We start from the raw sequence: 15,577 nt of genomic DNA, 5'->3' as shown, positions 1-15,577 counted from the left end.
ACCAGCAAAAACACTGGCATCTAAAGATGCTCCTGAGAAGGGCTTTGTTGGCAACCAGAGTGTTTATCCACAAAATCTGGTCAACAACTGGCTTAACATACTATTACTATGTTTTATTAACTTGTCATGGAACATTATTAGTTTAACTATTAGAGTAAGAGATGGGTAAACATGTGTAGTAAAATTTAGACTTCGTCCTTCAGCTTCTGCAATGTCCCTGTCTTAAGCATTGCCTCAAAAAGACTGTGAAAAGCAGGGCCCCTGCATTTTTAGTGTGGCTTTTCTTTTCCCAGAAAATTAATGATATTCACCTTGGATTAACTTGGAAAAAAGCAGGACAGTGCTTATTGGGCAAGACATGTTAATACCTTCACAAATAGTGACCTCTTGCATATTGTGGATGCTGTCCCATATACAAATCCAGTTAAAAAGATAAACAAAGGCAGAGAAAGCATCCAGTTGTCAGAAGGCATTCCTAAGGATGAAGGACCACAGCTGAAGAAGAGCTCTAGATATGTTTTAAGTCTACTTTTTCCCTCTGTTTTCCTGGAGCTGGCATGTGGCATAGATTTGTGTTTATCATCATGTCACTACAAATGTCTTTTTTTACTGTTGGGGTATAAATTTTTTTTTCCTATTGTGATCAGATGTCACCACTTCCAAGTGTAACTCCGAAGCAATTTTTTTGTTCATAGCAAAAGACAGTGTTAGAAGGAAAAAGTGAGGAGATTTTCAAAAAGATATAAAAAGAAGTTGCTGATATGATTGTAGAGTCTTGAACCTAAAAGGGAAATACATCATCCACCAAGGGAAGTGATGTTTCTCTGCTGCTGAAAGTCCTTTTCAGCAGTGTAATAATTTCATCTGGTTTCAGCCACAGGCTGAGGAAGTGCATGCTCTAGTTACCCCAGAAGGTCTTTTCCTGGGGATATTTAATAAGGACTGCTGTACATTTAACCTCAGTCTTGCCTTACTTGTGCTTTCATCCACTCCATGCTCCATAGCTGCTGGTGAGGAGGCTGCCCTGAATGGGTGAAAGCTTTTCACTCCTCTCTCTCTCGTGTTGCTTAGAATGGATCTGAAATAAGATGTCTCCAGGTCAACTCCTGCAGGTTCCTGGGGAAGGAGGATCCCCACACTCAGACCACTCCTGAGTAGACTGCTGGGAGGAAGGGGAGCAGGACCAGATGCTGATGCTGTTCTATGGCTTTGGCTTTTTGTTTTCTGAGCTTCTGGTAGCCCTGTCTGAAAGCAGAGCCTGGTTCAAACAGCATGTTTGGGGGAATTTCTCTGTTTTGTTAGAGCGTTTTGTAAAACTTTTATTTATTTATAGGTCTGCTATTTTTAGTTTGTAATTCCTGTTTTCCAGGCAAACTGAAGAATTAATTCTTCGTGCAGTCCTCCTGCAGAATGGAGGAGTGGAAGACAAATCAAAAGGAGAATAAAAGAGTGAGAAAAAAAATCGTGCTCCTGGGGAAGAACTTTCTATGGAGAATCTCATGGTGGGTATCCATCCTGATGGGTACAGACAGACTGAAGCTCCCTTTCATGAACAGCTTCAGGCCTGAAATGCTGTTTGACTTTCAGTGCAGCACTTTGCTTGGGTCTAGCAGACCACTGAATCATGTTAGGCCATAGCTAAATTTAAGCCATCAAACTTGCTGCAAATGAATCTGAAATTACAATTGCGTGGGGAGACTGAGGTAAGGTCTTGGGATCTTAACTCTCCTGCCTCAGGAGTGTGCAATAAGGCAAAATATCACTTTGGCCCTTGATTTGTGTTCTTGTTGAAGAGGGGGACCATTCATCTGAAATCATGGTGAAATCACATATATTCCTATCAACTGAGTTTTCCCCTAAAATCTGTGGAGACAGACTTTAGGGAAAAATGAAGTTATATATCTGCAAGAAGCAGCCATTTGAAGCTCGTTATTTTCTTGCATCTTGAGGATTATCTTCAGAGAAAAACTCATTGTAGGTAAATTTTAACCAAACCACAGTCTTGAGTGCTGTCTCTTTGCGTACAACTCATAAATATTACAGTGGAAATCAAAGATTTGACACTTGAGACACTGTCTTCATTTGACACTGCCTTGGTTCGGTGGACATTTGGCCTGTTGGAGAAAACAGAGCTAATGGTCTTGTTAGGAGCTTGATTAACAACCAGCTTTAATGCATGACCAAGCTGCCATGTAGCATGGCAATCATTCCATGCCTCTGTACTGCCTACATGACCCTAGCAATAAAAACACTGCTAAGTGCCGAGAGCAGCTAAAATAGAAATAACCTTGAAATGAGGAGGCTGAGAGAGTGACACAGGGGTTTACCACCATTTTACTGATGAATCTTCACCAAATTAGTTGCCAGCAGCTACTGAGCAGGTTTGAAACCTGCTGACTCAGAATCCGAATTATGGCAAGGTCTAAAACCTGTGGTGGGGCTGGAAAATCAGGCTGAATATCATCTCCTCAAGATTTAGGCTGCTTTGATAGTTGTTTTTCCTTTCCCAGTTCACAGGTCTTTATGCAGTGAAAATAAGTTACTGTGCCACCAGAAGACTGGTTTGAAGCAGACCACCAACACGTGTGTGTGGGAAGCAGAGGTTGGTGTGTGATGTGGGCTGCACTTTATACCAACAATGTGCAATGTGCATCATGGAGCCAAGACTCACTCCTGATCATACAATATCATGAGCTGGAAGGGATCCACATCGAGTCCAACTCCTGGCCCTGCACAGGACAACCCCAAGGATCACATCATGTCTCAGAGAGCCTTGTCCAAAAGCTCCTTGAGCTCTGTCAGCCTTGGTGCTGTGCCCACTGCCCTGGGGAGCCTGTTCAGTGCCCAACCACCCTGTGGGGGAAGAACCTTTTCTTCATATCCAACCTAAACCTCCCTGACACAACTTCAGGCCATTCCCTGGGGTTCTATCACTGCTCACAGAGAGCAGAGATCAGTGCCTGACCTTCTGATAACCCTTAGGAGGAAGCTGCAGATCCTGAGGAGGTCTGACCTCAGTCTCCTCTTCTCCAGACTGAACAAACCAGGTGACCTCAGACACTCCTTGTATGATTAATGAGGGTACAAAGCTTGAAAAAAACACCTTAAAATCTTTTTCCCCTCCATGCTATGCACCCTTTGTGTACAAGCTGAACCAAATTTCTTGCCCTGGCTTCAGGGCTCTGCCTTGTACTGGGAACCATCATAGTCCTGTTAAATCCCAACGCGGTTCAAATAAAAAACATACTGACCCAGGCTTTACTTTGTAAAGACACCTATAAACTCCTCCAATGATGTAGAAAATGCCCAGGAAACCTTTAATGACTCTGACAACTTAGTAGTCTGGGCTTTCTGCTCTGCTGAGAGATGGCCTCTCCAGAGGCATACGTGTGGGCACTCGTTCAACACTGAGTCAGATGGAAGAGATCCAGCAACTGAATCACCAGTGCCAGCATCTGACATCTACCTACTCACTGAGTTTAGCCAGCCTTAGCCAGGGAGGTCTGCTAGGTACTTACCCCAGCACAGCAGACCTGCTAGAGCACTCCTAGAGCTCATCCACTCGCCCCCAGGAAATTAACTTTCAAGATTAAAACACCGGAATAATGGTTGAAACCCTCAGTGTTCTCCAGAAATGGGAGTTTCCTTTTCAGTTCTCATGCGCTGTTGGGAATTGAGCCCTTTAAGCTTTTGTTTGTTTGCTAAAACAGGATGGACTGTTATATTCTTCTCTGGAGACCCTTTTACTTAGAGTTACAGATTGTGGAGAGATACCGTGCTACAGACCGACTGTGAAAGCTTGTTGTGCCTATCTCGCAGCAATAAATGCATTCCATAAATTGCAATTAAAGATGCAGTTGGGGAGCCTAGTTAAATGAGTGGCAGTCCTCCAAATATGTTGGCTTTTACTTTAAGAAAGGGCAGAGGTGTTCTGTATTTTGGCAGTGCTTGTATGTCTCCTTGTGCCAAGAAGGACCCACCGAAGCTGGAGAGCCTTTGCCTTTAACAAAGCTGTAATGGCTTAGCATGGCAAACTGTCTTATATTTTGTCAGAGTTCTGCTCAATATACATTAAATCAGGCTCGAGAGACAGGGATAATGTTAGTTACCAGCAACTAACCTAGACCTAAATTGTGTCTGTACTGGGTGCAAATTTAAATTTGAAATTGTGCTGTTAACTTGCTATACGATGTTTATCTTTGCAGAGTTCAAAGTTGGGTTGGTGTAAGAAATAAGGACAATATCCTGTTCCATGTTTGTGGGGAAGGGATTCTGAGGACAGACTGCTTTTCACTCCTCATTTAACACTGCTTGATGCAGCTCATATTGTCTTGATTATGTGACAGCAAAAGCCCCACATGATTTCCCAAATCCTTATTAAATTCATGGTGTCTCAGTCCTGTAACCCTCTTTGTCCAGCCCCAAAAAAAAGTCGTATTTTTAAAACTTCAGTGAGATGTCACCAGTTCAACCAAGGCTGAGTTTGCTGAGAGTCTGAAATGGCTGTTCTGTGTTGCACTCCTGGGCATTCATTTCAAAAAATCCCATCGAGTTGGCACTGAAAAGTTAAAAGCTGATGAAGAGAGGACAGAGATATTGCAGTAGAATATCTAAACATTATGCAAAGTTTGCTTGTTTTTAATGGCGATATCAGGAGATGGCAGTTTCAGAGTCCAGATGGAAAAATTTGGTTAAAAAGTCAAGGAAATTTCATAAAAAATTCTGATTTCACATTAAAAGCTGCATCTATTTTCCCAGCTAAGCTATTTCTGAAGGGTACAAGAAGAGGCAGATGATATAAGGAAAAGGGAGCTTGTTTAAAAAAATAAACTCCACTAATGCACATGTGTGTTTGCATGTTATTAGTGCTGAAAAGAACTTTTACCCCCAAGGGTCTAAATTCATCTACAAAGAAATGAAGGCATCCAAGCAGATCCGTATGTATCCAAGCCAGATTGCTTTTTTTCAACTAAAAAAATCTAATTAACAACATTTCTCTGGAAATGTAAAGCTCTGGATTTCTTCCTACCCTCCTTCAAGTTTTCCCTCATTTCCCCAAATTCAAACCCGCCCTGTTGCTGTGCCCAGTTTGAACAAAGGCAGGGGGTTACTGGTTACACACGAGCTCTGTCCATCCAAGCTCTACAACCAAACTCTTGCCTCTACCAGAATGCTTTCTCAGGTAATGTATTTTTTTTTCTTGGAGCTATTTTGACTGGTGCTCAACTGGGCCGAAATGTCACCTTGGATTTGAAAAACACCTCAAGTTTGTATATTATGCATCATTTTTTTAACTGAATTGGCTCCTTGGGGGTGGGGGTGGGCTGTGTTGTTCTGGTGGGGTTGTGCGTGCTTGCTGCAGGTGAGGACCTGACTCCTTCCAGCAGCTGCTGCCATTACGTACTCAAATAACACCACAGCCTTTACATTGCTTTGTTTGCACATTTTTGGTATTAAACTATAAAAACCCTGCACCCAGCTGTGTTTGCCTTTCTTTTTTTTTTTTTTTCATGTTTCCTTTCCTCCAGTTTTCTCCTCAAAGTATTTGCCAACTCTTTTTTTTTTCTTCCCCCCCAGTGCGTGTATTCTTCCGTTTCATTGATGGATACAGAGTAATTCTGCTTTCTCTTGACCATTTTTATCCTTCTTCTTTCCTCTTCTTCTGCTTTTTCTGCTCTTTTCTCCTTTCCCTCCCTGTTTCTGCTCTCTACCCCATGAACATCACCAGGCCTATCAACACCACCAATGTAAAGGATGCTCAAAAAAAGACATAAAGAGTTAGATAAGCAGTGAATGTAACTTGCTGGCTGAATGGAGGTGTTTTCCAAGTGAAAGCCAACTTACAGACCCCCAGCTGCCTGCAGAGTTTGGCATCTGGGCTGAGGAGGAGGGTGAGAGGATGAAGCAATTGCATTTGGTGTTTTTCTTACAGTGTTTCTCAAGTGGTTAAATTTCAACAAAATGTCTCCTCTTGACCCACTGGTCACTGTTTATAGTGGATGAATGGAAGTGGCCAGAGTCTTTTTGGGCTACATAGTGCCAATGCTCCCCATAGCACAGGGTTTATAGAATAGCACAGAGCATTCCTGGAAGAAAAAATTCTTGTTTTGCAGAAAGCACAAAGATGAATCAGGGGTGCATACAGAATTGTAGAATCATAGAATGGATTGTGTTGGAAGGGACCTTAAAAGACCACCCAGCCCAACCCCGTGCCATGGGCAGGGACACCTTCCACCGTCCCAGGTTGCTCCAAGCCCCATCCACCCTGGCCTTGGACACTTTCAGGGATGGGGCAGCCACAGCTTCTCTGGGCAACCTGTACCAGGGCCTCATCACTCTCACAGCCAAGAAAATCTTGTCCTACCCTGCCCTCTGGCACTTTGAAACCATTTCCCACATATAAAAGGTACAAGAATTGTGCTTCCTGACTTTGGTCTCAGGAACCTGAATAGACTGAAAGTCTAATGAAGGTTGTACTTATAAGACCTATAGATTTCCATATGTGCATTTTGGTTACCTTTTCTGAGTCACAAATGTCTGGCACGGACTAGGAAAACATCAGCTACGAGGCAGGAGAGCTTTCTGAAGGATCAGCAAAGCTCAAAGTAGCAAAATGGCTGTTTCCTCAAACCTAAAGGTTTTGTTTTGAAACACGTGGTTATCATTAAAAAATAAACACGGAGCACTCACAGGTTCAAAGGTGGGATGGTACCTTGTGTGAAGACAATGGGATTGATGTTGAAAACAGTGCTACCACTGGAGTTTGGTTGGATCCACATGAATGAGCCCCCCAGGGGTTCACCCAGCATTTTGGGCCAGAGCTGAGTTCACTCACTGCAGTGCTAGTGCTGCTCAAAGCGAGCTGATTTGAAGCACTGGGTGCATTACATGAGTTGCAATTCCAGCTCATTTGCAGTGCAGTCATGCCAAGAGTTACCTGCACTGTTCAGGGCTGTGTCTTCTGCGGTGTGCTAGTTACAATGATGTGCTGCAGACATAAACTCACAGGGGTGTTCCAGCTTTGGGTATCACCAACATAGCACACCACTAAGTCAGAACTGAGATGTTCCTAGCATTCCTCTTGCCCAATGTCAAGTCCCTCCACTGAGCAGTAGGAACAAGGATTTTTTTAAGGACAAAATTTCAACATTGGAAAATATTTTAGGAGAGACCTGGGGCATTTTCACTGAAGAAAGAGGAAAGAACATGACTGAGAGCACACTGAAAAATTAACTGTCTCGAAAGGTGAACCCTATTTTAAGGTTGCCTAATATTTCCAAAATTTCAATATAGGAAAATTGAAGTAAAGTGCAATTGGCATGAAAGAAGCAATACTGATACTATTTTAGAGCCTGACTTTGTGCATGCAATAGCCTCCGGCACGATACAAAGGGCACAAAAATGTAAAAATAAAATAAATACTAGATGAGAAATTTATGACTCAGATGATTAATGAGGGGTGACAGAAGTATCTTTCTTTTTAAAGATGTATTAAGACAGCAACCAAATCTCATTAGCTGAGATAACTGGGACAGTGGGTAGTGGTGGGAGAGAGAGCTTTCTCCACAGTGGTGTATCTGAGTGGCTGAGCAGAGATTTCAAAAAATAGCCAGTGCTGTCAACCTGCTACCTTTCCCATGCAATAAATATGCTGCAGGTCCATAGCCCTGATTTGTGGAGCTAGGTGCAAGAGGCACTGGGTGAAATGTACAGTCAGCACTGTAAAACAGGCCAGACCATTGGTCTCTTCTGCCCTTAAAACTCATAAATCATAGATCATAGCACAGCAATGAACACTTCCCTGGTAAAAAACGGAGTCCAGAATTGTAGAATGATAGAATGATTTGGATTGGAGGAGACCTTAATGATCATCTCATTCCAACCTATGCCGTGGGCAGGGACACTTTCCTCTAGACCAGGTTGCTCCAAGCCCCATCCAACCTGGCCTAGAACACTTCCAGGGGCATCCAGAGCTTCTCTGGGCAACCTGTGCCAGGGCCTCACCACCCTCACTGGGAAGAATTTATTCCTAATTTCTAATCTAAATCTACCATCCTTCAGTGTAAAGCCATTCTGCCTTGTCGTGTCCCTCCATGTCCTTGTCCAAAGTCCCTCTCCAGATCTCTTGGAGCCCCTTTAGGCACTGGAAGAGGCTCTAAGGTCTCCCCTCAGTTTCTCCAAGCTGAACAACCCCAATTCTCTCAACCCGTTTCCACAGCAGAGGGGCTTCAGGCCTCTGAGCATCAAAGACAAAGGCAGTTGTGAGCCACATGAGACCTGTGAGGCTCTTTGGGAGCTCATTGTGGAAGGTTATCTCCTTCCACAGTGCTTTGCCACAAGGAAGGTCACTTGCAGCACACCCAGGAGCTCCTGCCTGCTCTCCTGGTACTGGTGGTGGGTGCACATCAAAGGGGCTGTAGCTACCTCTGCTGTCACAGAGCAGAGAGGTCAGAGCCTGGAAAAAGGAGGGGTGCTGCAAGTGTGATTTTCAGATGCCTAAATCCAGAATCGTGATGCTGATTCAGCTGTTATGCAGCCCCCCAGGAGCTACATTTCAAGGGCACCTCAGGTTTTTATGGTTAATTCTTCCAGATGCCCGATTTTTTTTCTCACTCCCAATAAATTTCCAGAAATCAGCAATGACTTTGGTTTTCTCCCATGAGATGCTTGAGCCAATAGGTTTTCTCAAATTACCTCCAAAGCCAGGGTTTTTGACTTTTGCCATTTTTTACCACACCAGAAGGGAGACCCTTCACTCAAACAACAGAACTCATGCACAAAGGGGATATCCATACCCACTCTTTTCCCCTCCATGAGGGTGTCAATTCCCTGTTTCTGGCCTCTCAGGAAACTGCTGTAACCACTAGTCTGTGCAGTGGTGTAGGAAAGAATTCAAGATTCATAGTCAGACAGAGCGAGGTTGGTTCAATTCACTTCCAGCACTGTACGAGAGGAGCTGGATCTGCTGTCAAGGGTAGAAAAAATTGGAGTTTTAAGAGAAAACCACTAAGAATGGCCAAGCAGGAGTGGAAGATTTAGGCAGATATTGTGTTACTGTTCATACAAACAGTATAGTCAGTCTTGGAAAGCAACAGGTTAGTGTTGGATCTCATCACTATTCAAATCACAGTAAGTGGTATTTTGTCTCCTAAAACAGATTTGATTTTTTAAAACCATAGGAAAACACAGAAAGTCACCAAATCAAAGACCCTGTTTAAAGTAAAGATGATTAAAATGCAATATTTGCTATTTAAATTTGTCTGTGACAGTAAGCTGATATCTATCTTTTTTCTCTAAATGTAGTATTTTGTTTCCTCTTGAAGTCCAAAGATGGCTTTCTTGTTCAAATAACTATTTATTTGTACAATAAACCAAGTCACAATGTCAGCACTAAGCATCTCTCAAAATTCTTTTTTAATGAATGGCTGCTGTTTTCATAAATCTTTCCCCAGCCCTGAGCAGATCCAAGAAGCCATTGGGAATTTTTTCTTTAATATTCACAGGTCTTGAATCAAATGCCTCTGAAAAAAAGGGTTTCTGAATGAACTAAGGTATTTAAAAAGTGTAGTTTCTTCTGGATTTGCGTCCTGTTTTCCTTCCACCCCATTGGAATGACCTCAGCTCTCGGAGTTCTATGTGTCCCCCAGGTGCTGTGGAGGGAATGCAATCCCTATTTACATCCCCAATTCCTGTCCTTCTGAGCACTCTCTAATCCTTCCTCTGAGTCCCAATTAGGATGAAGCAGCACTTATGGCTCTTAGAAATTCATGTGCTGATTAGTGACCAGTAATTTCATGGATAAAGGCCAGAGTGTGGCTAGAACTGAACAGGAAAGCTGATTTCATGAAAAACACTGGAATTTAATATCTTTGAGACCTCTGCCCTTCTGCCAAAGTTGATCTGTGGGTTTAGAGGTTATTGAAAGAGAATGTCAGGTAGCTGGGCAGGCACAAAGTATGATCACACAAGTCCCGTTTTCTCTGCTAAACATCACAAATAACTTTTGAAAGAGAAAATTCCGTGTACCTGGATTAATCTTATCTCCAGCAGTGATTTAGGAGCAATATACAGAAATAACATGCAGCACAAGTTATGTGCTGGTGATGCACATCTAGAAACTTTTCCAGCATTATTAACTTCTAAACTTCTGATTTTGATAGCATCCTCCTCCACACAGCAGCAAATTCAAGTCAGCTAAAGAGATAAGCAGCTTATCTATTTTAAAGTTGCCTTTTTTTTTCCTCTTTCTTGCAGGTACTTCATCAGTTCAAAAGCTTAAGGAAAAAGGACATTCCTAGGAGAGATTCATTTCGTGAGAGAAAGAAAGAGCAAAATGCAAACACAGCTGATCCTCAATGAATTGAATCTTCCCCCAAAGGCTGTCACAAATAGGTACATGTACTTCTAGCTTTGCTTCTTGGGATTCTTCTTTCTTATGCATCATATGCTAATTATCTCACCAGTCTGCCTGCAACATTTCATTTGGCATTTTTCCTTCTTCTTGCTTGTAAATTTACATCAGCGAAGAGACAGGATGAAATTATTAATGAAAATCTATCCACAGGTGCCTTTCCAAAGGAAGAGAGCAGGACTAGTGTATGAAACAGATCCTGCTTTCAGGTTTCCTTTTAATGCACTTCTGTTTAATTCTGAACCCCACTAATTTGCATAGTTAAGAGGATAAAGGCAGTAACAAACATCTCAGCTGGTTCTGAATTTCCCCCCACAGACAGAATTGTATATCTGCTCCTCCTTTCTCTGTGTGTTTCTCTCAGGAGACAGACAGCACAGTGTTCACTCACTGCTCCTGGTTCTATTTAGTTTCATCCTGAAAAGAGGATTCCCCAATGAGCTGAGACACAGTGGGTGGGATTTCTTTGAGCAAAAGTCTCCAGTGCCAAGATTTTGCAGAGAAACAGGGATTCCATCAGAAGCAGAGGAATGAGATGAAGTAGTGGTGAATATGGTGGTGCTGGTTAACATTTGGACTCTATGATCTTAGAGGTCTATGAATGTTAATGACTCTGTGATTTTGTGAATTGTGACCTAACAAGACCTATTTATCTGGGCTCATGTTTGTTCTGATGTGTTGCCCATCATGACCACTAAGCCCTGGAGGAAGGACTTAGTGAACGAGGAACCATGAATGAGATATCAGCAATGTCAGAAACAGTTGAGAGGGAACGAAGGAGGAATCATAAAATATCCTGAGTTGGAAAGGACACACAAGGATCATTGAATCCAACTCCTGGCCCTGCACAGAACAACCCCAACAGTCCCTCCATCTACCTGAGAGTGTTGTCCAAACATTCCTGGAACTCTGGTAGACTTGGGGAGTCTGTTCTAGTGTCCACTTCACTGGAGAGCCTGTTCTAGTACTTGGCCACCCCCAGGATGAAGAGGGCTTTCCTAACACCCAACCCGAAGGATGAGCTTTATTTCCCTCTAGGTGAATATGTACATGCCTGTCTTATCCTGCAGCTAGAGTAAACTAGTCTTAGTTGCTCAATAAAGGGAGGCATCACACAGCAGGAAGATGGATGTGGAAGATGGTTGTGAACAGAGGGGGATGTGCTCAACTCAAAGCTGATGGGCTGCTTGGGAAAAAAAGTGCACTTTTTTTCCACACTCAATTAGGAGGTACCTTCTCACCAGGCAATGACAACACATGGGACAACACCCAAACTCCAATAAACATCGGAATAGGGGTGGGTAGCTCTTAGGTGCTCACTGCTCTTCAGGTGTTGAAATGTGGGATCACCAGTCTGTCTACAGTGCTCTGCTTTTGAAAGCTCAGTGTATGAATGCTCAAAACAGGAAAAAATAAATTAATTTTTGGTCTGTCTCTTTTTTATTTATTTTTTTTTTTTTTAAATTTGGTCCTTAACCCAATATACAGACAGGCATTCATTGTCCAGTGCTTCAGAAGGTAGTTTCTCCAATTTTCTATTTGGAAGGTTATTATTTGCTTTCTGAACAAAAGATTCCCTTCAGGTTTTACCTGCTACCATTTGCTACTAATGACTATCCCAAAACTTTTCATCCAAAAAATGTTTTTTATTAAAGAGGTACATTCACTGAACTCCACCCTCTATAAAAAAAAATCAAGCAAGGGAAAAGAAAAACACACCTTTGAGAAACTGAAAATTTCAACTGCAAATTCAAGTGGGGTTATTTTTTTTTTAATTTTATATTCTCAGCCGAGTATTTCCACTTCTTATCCTATTTTTTTCCCTGATTATCAGCCATAGCACAATAAGGCTTTTACTTTTTTTTTCTGCTCAAAAAACCCCCACAATAATCTGATCGAATCTTGCGAGGAACCTATGGCTTCAAAACAACCCAACTCTAATATAATTTGCATGAGCCCTATATCACCCAAATGCTCCTGACAATTCAATGAACTTTGTCCTGCATTTCACCAGAATACTTATGAACCATATTGGGCACAGCAGAGCTGTTAATGAAACTGGAACTGTGAATAATTACAACACGCTCATCCTTGAAGATGCAGGCAGATGTGGGGAAGTGTACTCCATTTGTGTCATTGAAACACCATTGCAAATTACCTCTGCGCTAACTACGTTTAAATAGAAATACAGGGGAAAAAAAAAAAGATCTTCCTTGATAATGACAAGACAAAAATATCCATAAAAAGGAAATAAAGATGACATACTTCTTTTTCTGTGACATACATTTTTTACATGGCTTAGGGGCTTTGCTTCCTGAGAGTTTACGTCGTCAGCTGTCAGGGCCCTTCCATGCATGATTTATGTACGCATAATAAAGACATCGTGGTTGAGAAACTGATCTGTGATTTCAAACAGCTTTGAAACTAACAGCAATAAAATATATAGCACATGAATAATATAGGCTTTAGTTAAAAAAGATCAAGTTTTGAAAAATGGGAGGCATATTTATTTTCGATTGCTTCATCTGCTCTTCCCCCCAGCCCTGTCGAATTGAATGACAGCTTTTAAGAGAGGCAGACCAAGGATTTCAAATCTTTGGAATCTTCTAAGGGAGACAGGCCAAAGATTTCTAGTTCAGGGGCCAGACTCTGTATAGAGCATTGCATGTGTCTCCTTGCTCCCATTGCAGACCCCTGGGAGTGCAATAGGTAGTACAAACCCAGTGCAAGCCACCTCAGTTCAGGTTTAAAAGAGGACACACTGTGAAGGTGTTGGAGCCTGAATTTAAACCAGCTCTTCCTAAAATGCCACAAGGCTTCCCATACCATTTTTGCAGCAAGGCTCCTGTGCCACTAACACTGACTACTGTATTATTTTGCTGGACTGTCAAGAGGCCATCAGCAGAGATCGCTGCGGGCACACTCACACCAGGCAGTGATAAGCAGCACTGTGATGGCTCTCAAAGCCATCAGTGAGTCTTGCTAAAATACATCTCACACAGCACATTAACCTGTGCACTTTCCTGCCTTGCCCAGCCAAAAGGGCTCAGTCACAGACCTGGTTTTTCTGGTGCTGTTGTTGGTTGTTGGCAGTACAGGACAAATGTGCTTGGCAGAGAACACATCCCTACTCAAAATCTCTTTAACTGATGACTGGATGAAAAAAAATTTTTCATTTTATATGATAAAATCAAGACACAGAGATTCAGTAATTTGGGTGGAATGCTGTAGGAAATTTGTGCTAACCAGTTACTAATTCCTGCATTCTTGTCTATCCCCATGACATTATATGTTTTATAATGATAGAACTTTATCAGGTGTCTAGGGAAATTTTACTGGTGCTGTGTTGCAGTCACATTTCAAAATTTGTCTCTGTTCAGGTTAATGAAATGAAATGGAGGATTAGATCGTGCTTAATGACAACAAGAACATGACAAAGGTGCAAAACCCTTCAGGAGTTGTCTCCAAATCTACATTAAAGTTCTCATTTGGCTCTGTAAGTAGCGAAGGCGGACAGAGGTTCTTCATAGCCTCAGAACCTATTTTAATTATCCCTTCCCTGGGTAATTATTAACAGGGGAGGAGAGAACTGCCTGAAACTGTAAATGCTAATGGGTTCCCCTGAGACCATGAGTCCAGAACATCAAGGAATGATGGGTTAACGGCCTCTCCAACACGCTGCTGCTGGCTTGGAGGTGGGATGCTGCACTTGAGATGCTGCTGATATTCCTCGATGACTTGAGGACTAAATCACTTGTCTTTATAAAAGCAAAGCTCTTCTTGCACTGCAAGATTCAAGGGGAAAGGAAATTGTGTCACTAAGACTCGGGCTTTTGACACAGTTAAATGCTGTCAGAGCAGATAAGGAAGGGAAGGTAGAAATGGGATCTGAAAGATGTGGGAGCTGTGTCTTCACCACTGGTTAGGGTGTTGCTTTTTAATAACAGCTCTGCAACTGATTTGTGAAATAAAGGTGGCTTCACAACAAACCAGAGAAGGGAAACCTGTTCATACTTGTGCCATGTCAAGGGCATGACAAAGCTTCTTAAAAAAAATAAGAGCCCTTGTGGGACTAAATGTGAATCCGTGCCTCCAAAAAGTCAGGTCCTGAGATGTTATCTCAGGTCTAACACATCAGGTATTTGTTAGATCATTAACTAAGAATATTATTCAAAATCACTCAGCTCCCTGTTAGGTGTTCCAGGTGTCAGATGAAAAGCACCTTTGAATGGGTTGTGATGAGCAGGCACTGATCTTAAAAAATAATGATTTTACTATTTTATTTCTTTCAGAAACCTTTCTAAACCAGTTCTGTTTTGCTTGGAAGGAATTTAGCGCGTAAGTGCCAGGGCAGATGATAGAGACAGAGGAAGTGATTCTCCCACTTTCTCAGGTGTTTCCCCTGAGGTCCTCTGTCCAGCAGAAAACAGTCTGAGGAAAAGCCCCTGAGTGGCTTGGAGGTGGCATTAGAACATGAGAACATTATAACCAGTTTGATCTGAAAGTAACTTAAAAATGGGGTTGTTCTTCCCAAGTTTTATGCATTGAGTTCACAAGACCTTTTTTTCAACCTGTCCCAACTCACCACTTAAACTGAGAGCTGGCTATTGTTCATCCCAGCTCACACCCCACCCCTGAGCCACCTGGTGAGGTTGGAGGACCTTCTGAAGAACCTCATGAAACCAGGGCCAGAGCAAAGGGCAGTATTTGGGAGCCAGATCCCTGGCTACCCCACAGGAAAATCGGGTCATTCAAAGGTACACAGAAACAGAGGAGTTGATATCGATTGGTGTGTAGGCATGTTTATCACCACATGGGCCACATCTTCTTCTCCTCTGCATTTTACACAGGGAGCATGGTTTAGATTCTCCCACATGATCAAGCTCATGGGGTTATCCCTAAAACATGGTTATTTCTGGAGAGACAATTGACAGAAGGCTTCCACAGGCTGCCTGGAGGAGGACTGAAAAGGCCAAATGCTCTTAGAGGTTTGTGAGCAAGCGAAACCTGGTGCATTTTCTAGAACCTGTCTATATATGGCTCTTTGGAGGTCAGTACAGAGAGAAAACAAACTAGCTCCAGATTCGTTATCAATTATCTCACCTCATTAGTGCTCTGGGGTTAATGAATCTGCATTTATCACCATAGTCCCCTGGATGTTGGGCT

The 15,577-nt window shown here is 42.4% G+C and overlaps 1 protein-coding gene and 2 long non-coding RNA genes across 5 annotated transcripts in view; 2 read left to right on the top strand and 1 right to left on the bottom strand.

The window, feature by feature from the left end:
• Positions 1-15,577, bottom strand: part of SLC14A2 (solute carrier family 14 member 2) — a 304,902-nt gene that overhangs the window by 102,250 nt on the left and 187,075 nt on the right. The gene's annotated exons all lie outside the window — the stretch shown is intronic.
• On the top strand, positions 11,135-12,166 carry LOC113961370. Its single transcript, XR_003532278.1, has 3 exons — positions 11,135-11,162; positions 11,638-11,708; positions 12,067-12,166. It is a non-coding gene; the product is annotated as an uncharacterized LOC113961370 (long non-coding RNA).
• On the top strand, positions 13,796-15,152 carry LOC113961372. Its single transcript, XR_003532280.1, has 3 exons — positions 13,796-13,907; positions 14,704-14,749; positions 15,032-15,152. It is a non-coding gene; the product is annotated as an uncharacterized LOC113961372 (long non-coding RNA).

This window comes from Neopelma chrysocephalum, unplaced genomic scaffold (assembly GCF_003984885.1).
Source record: "Neopelma chrysocephalum unplaced genomic scaffold, ASM398488v2 Primary Assembly neopelma1_97116, whole genome shotgun sequence".
NCBI classification, from domain to species: domain Eukaryota; kingdom Metazoa; phylum Chordata; class Aves; order Passeriformes; family Pipridae; genus Neopelma; species Neopelma chrysocephalum.
Note: the sequence above shows the minus strand (reverse complement) of the source record. Positions and strands in the feature narration are given on the sequence as shown.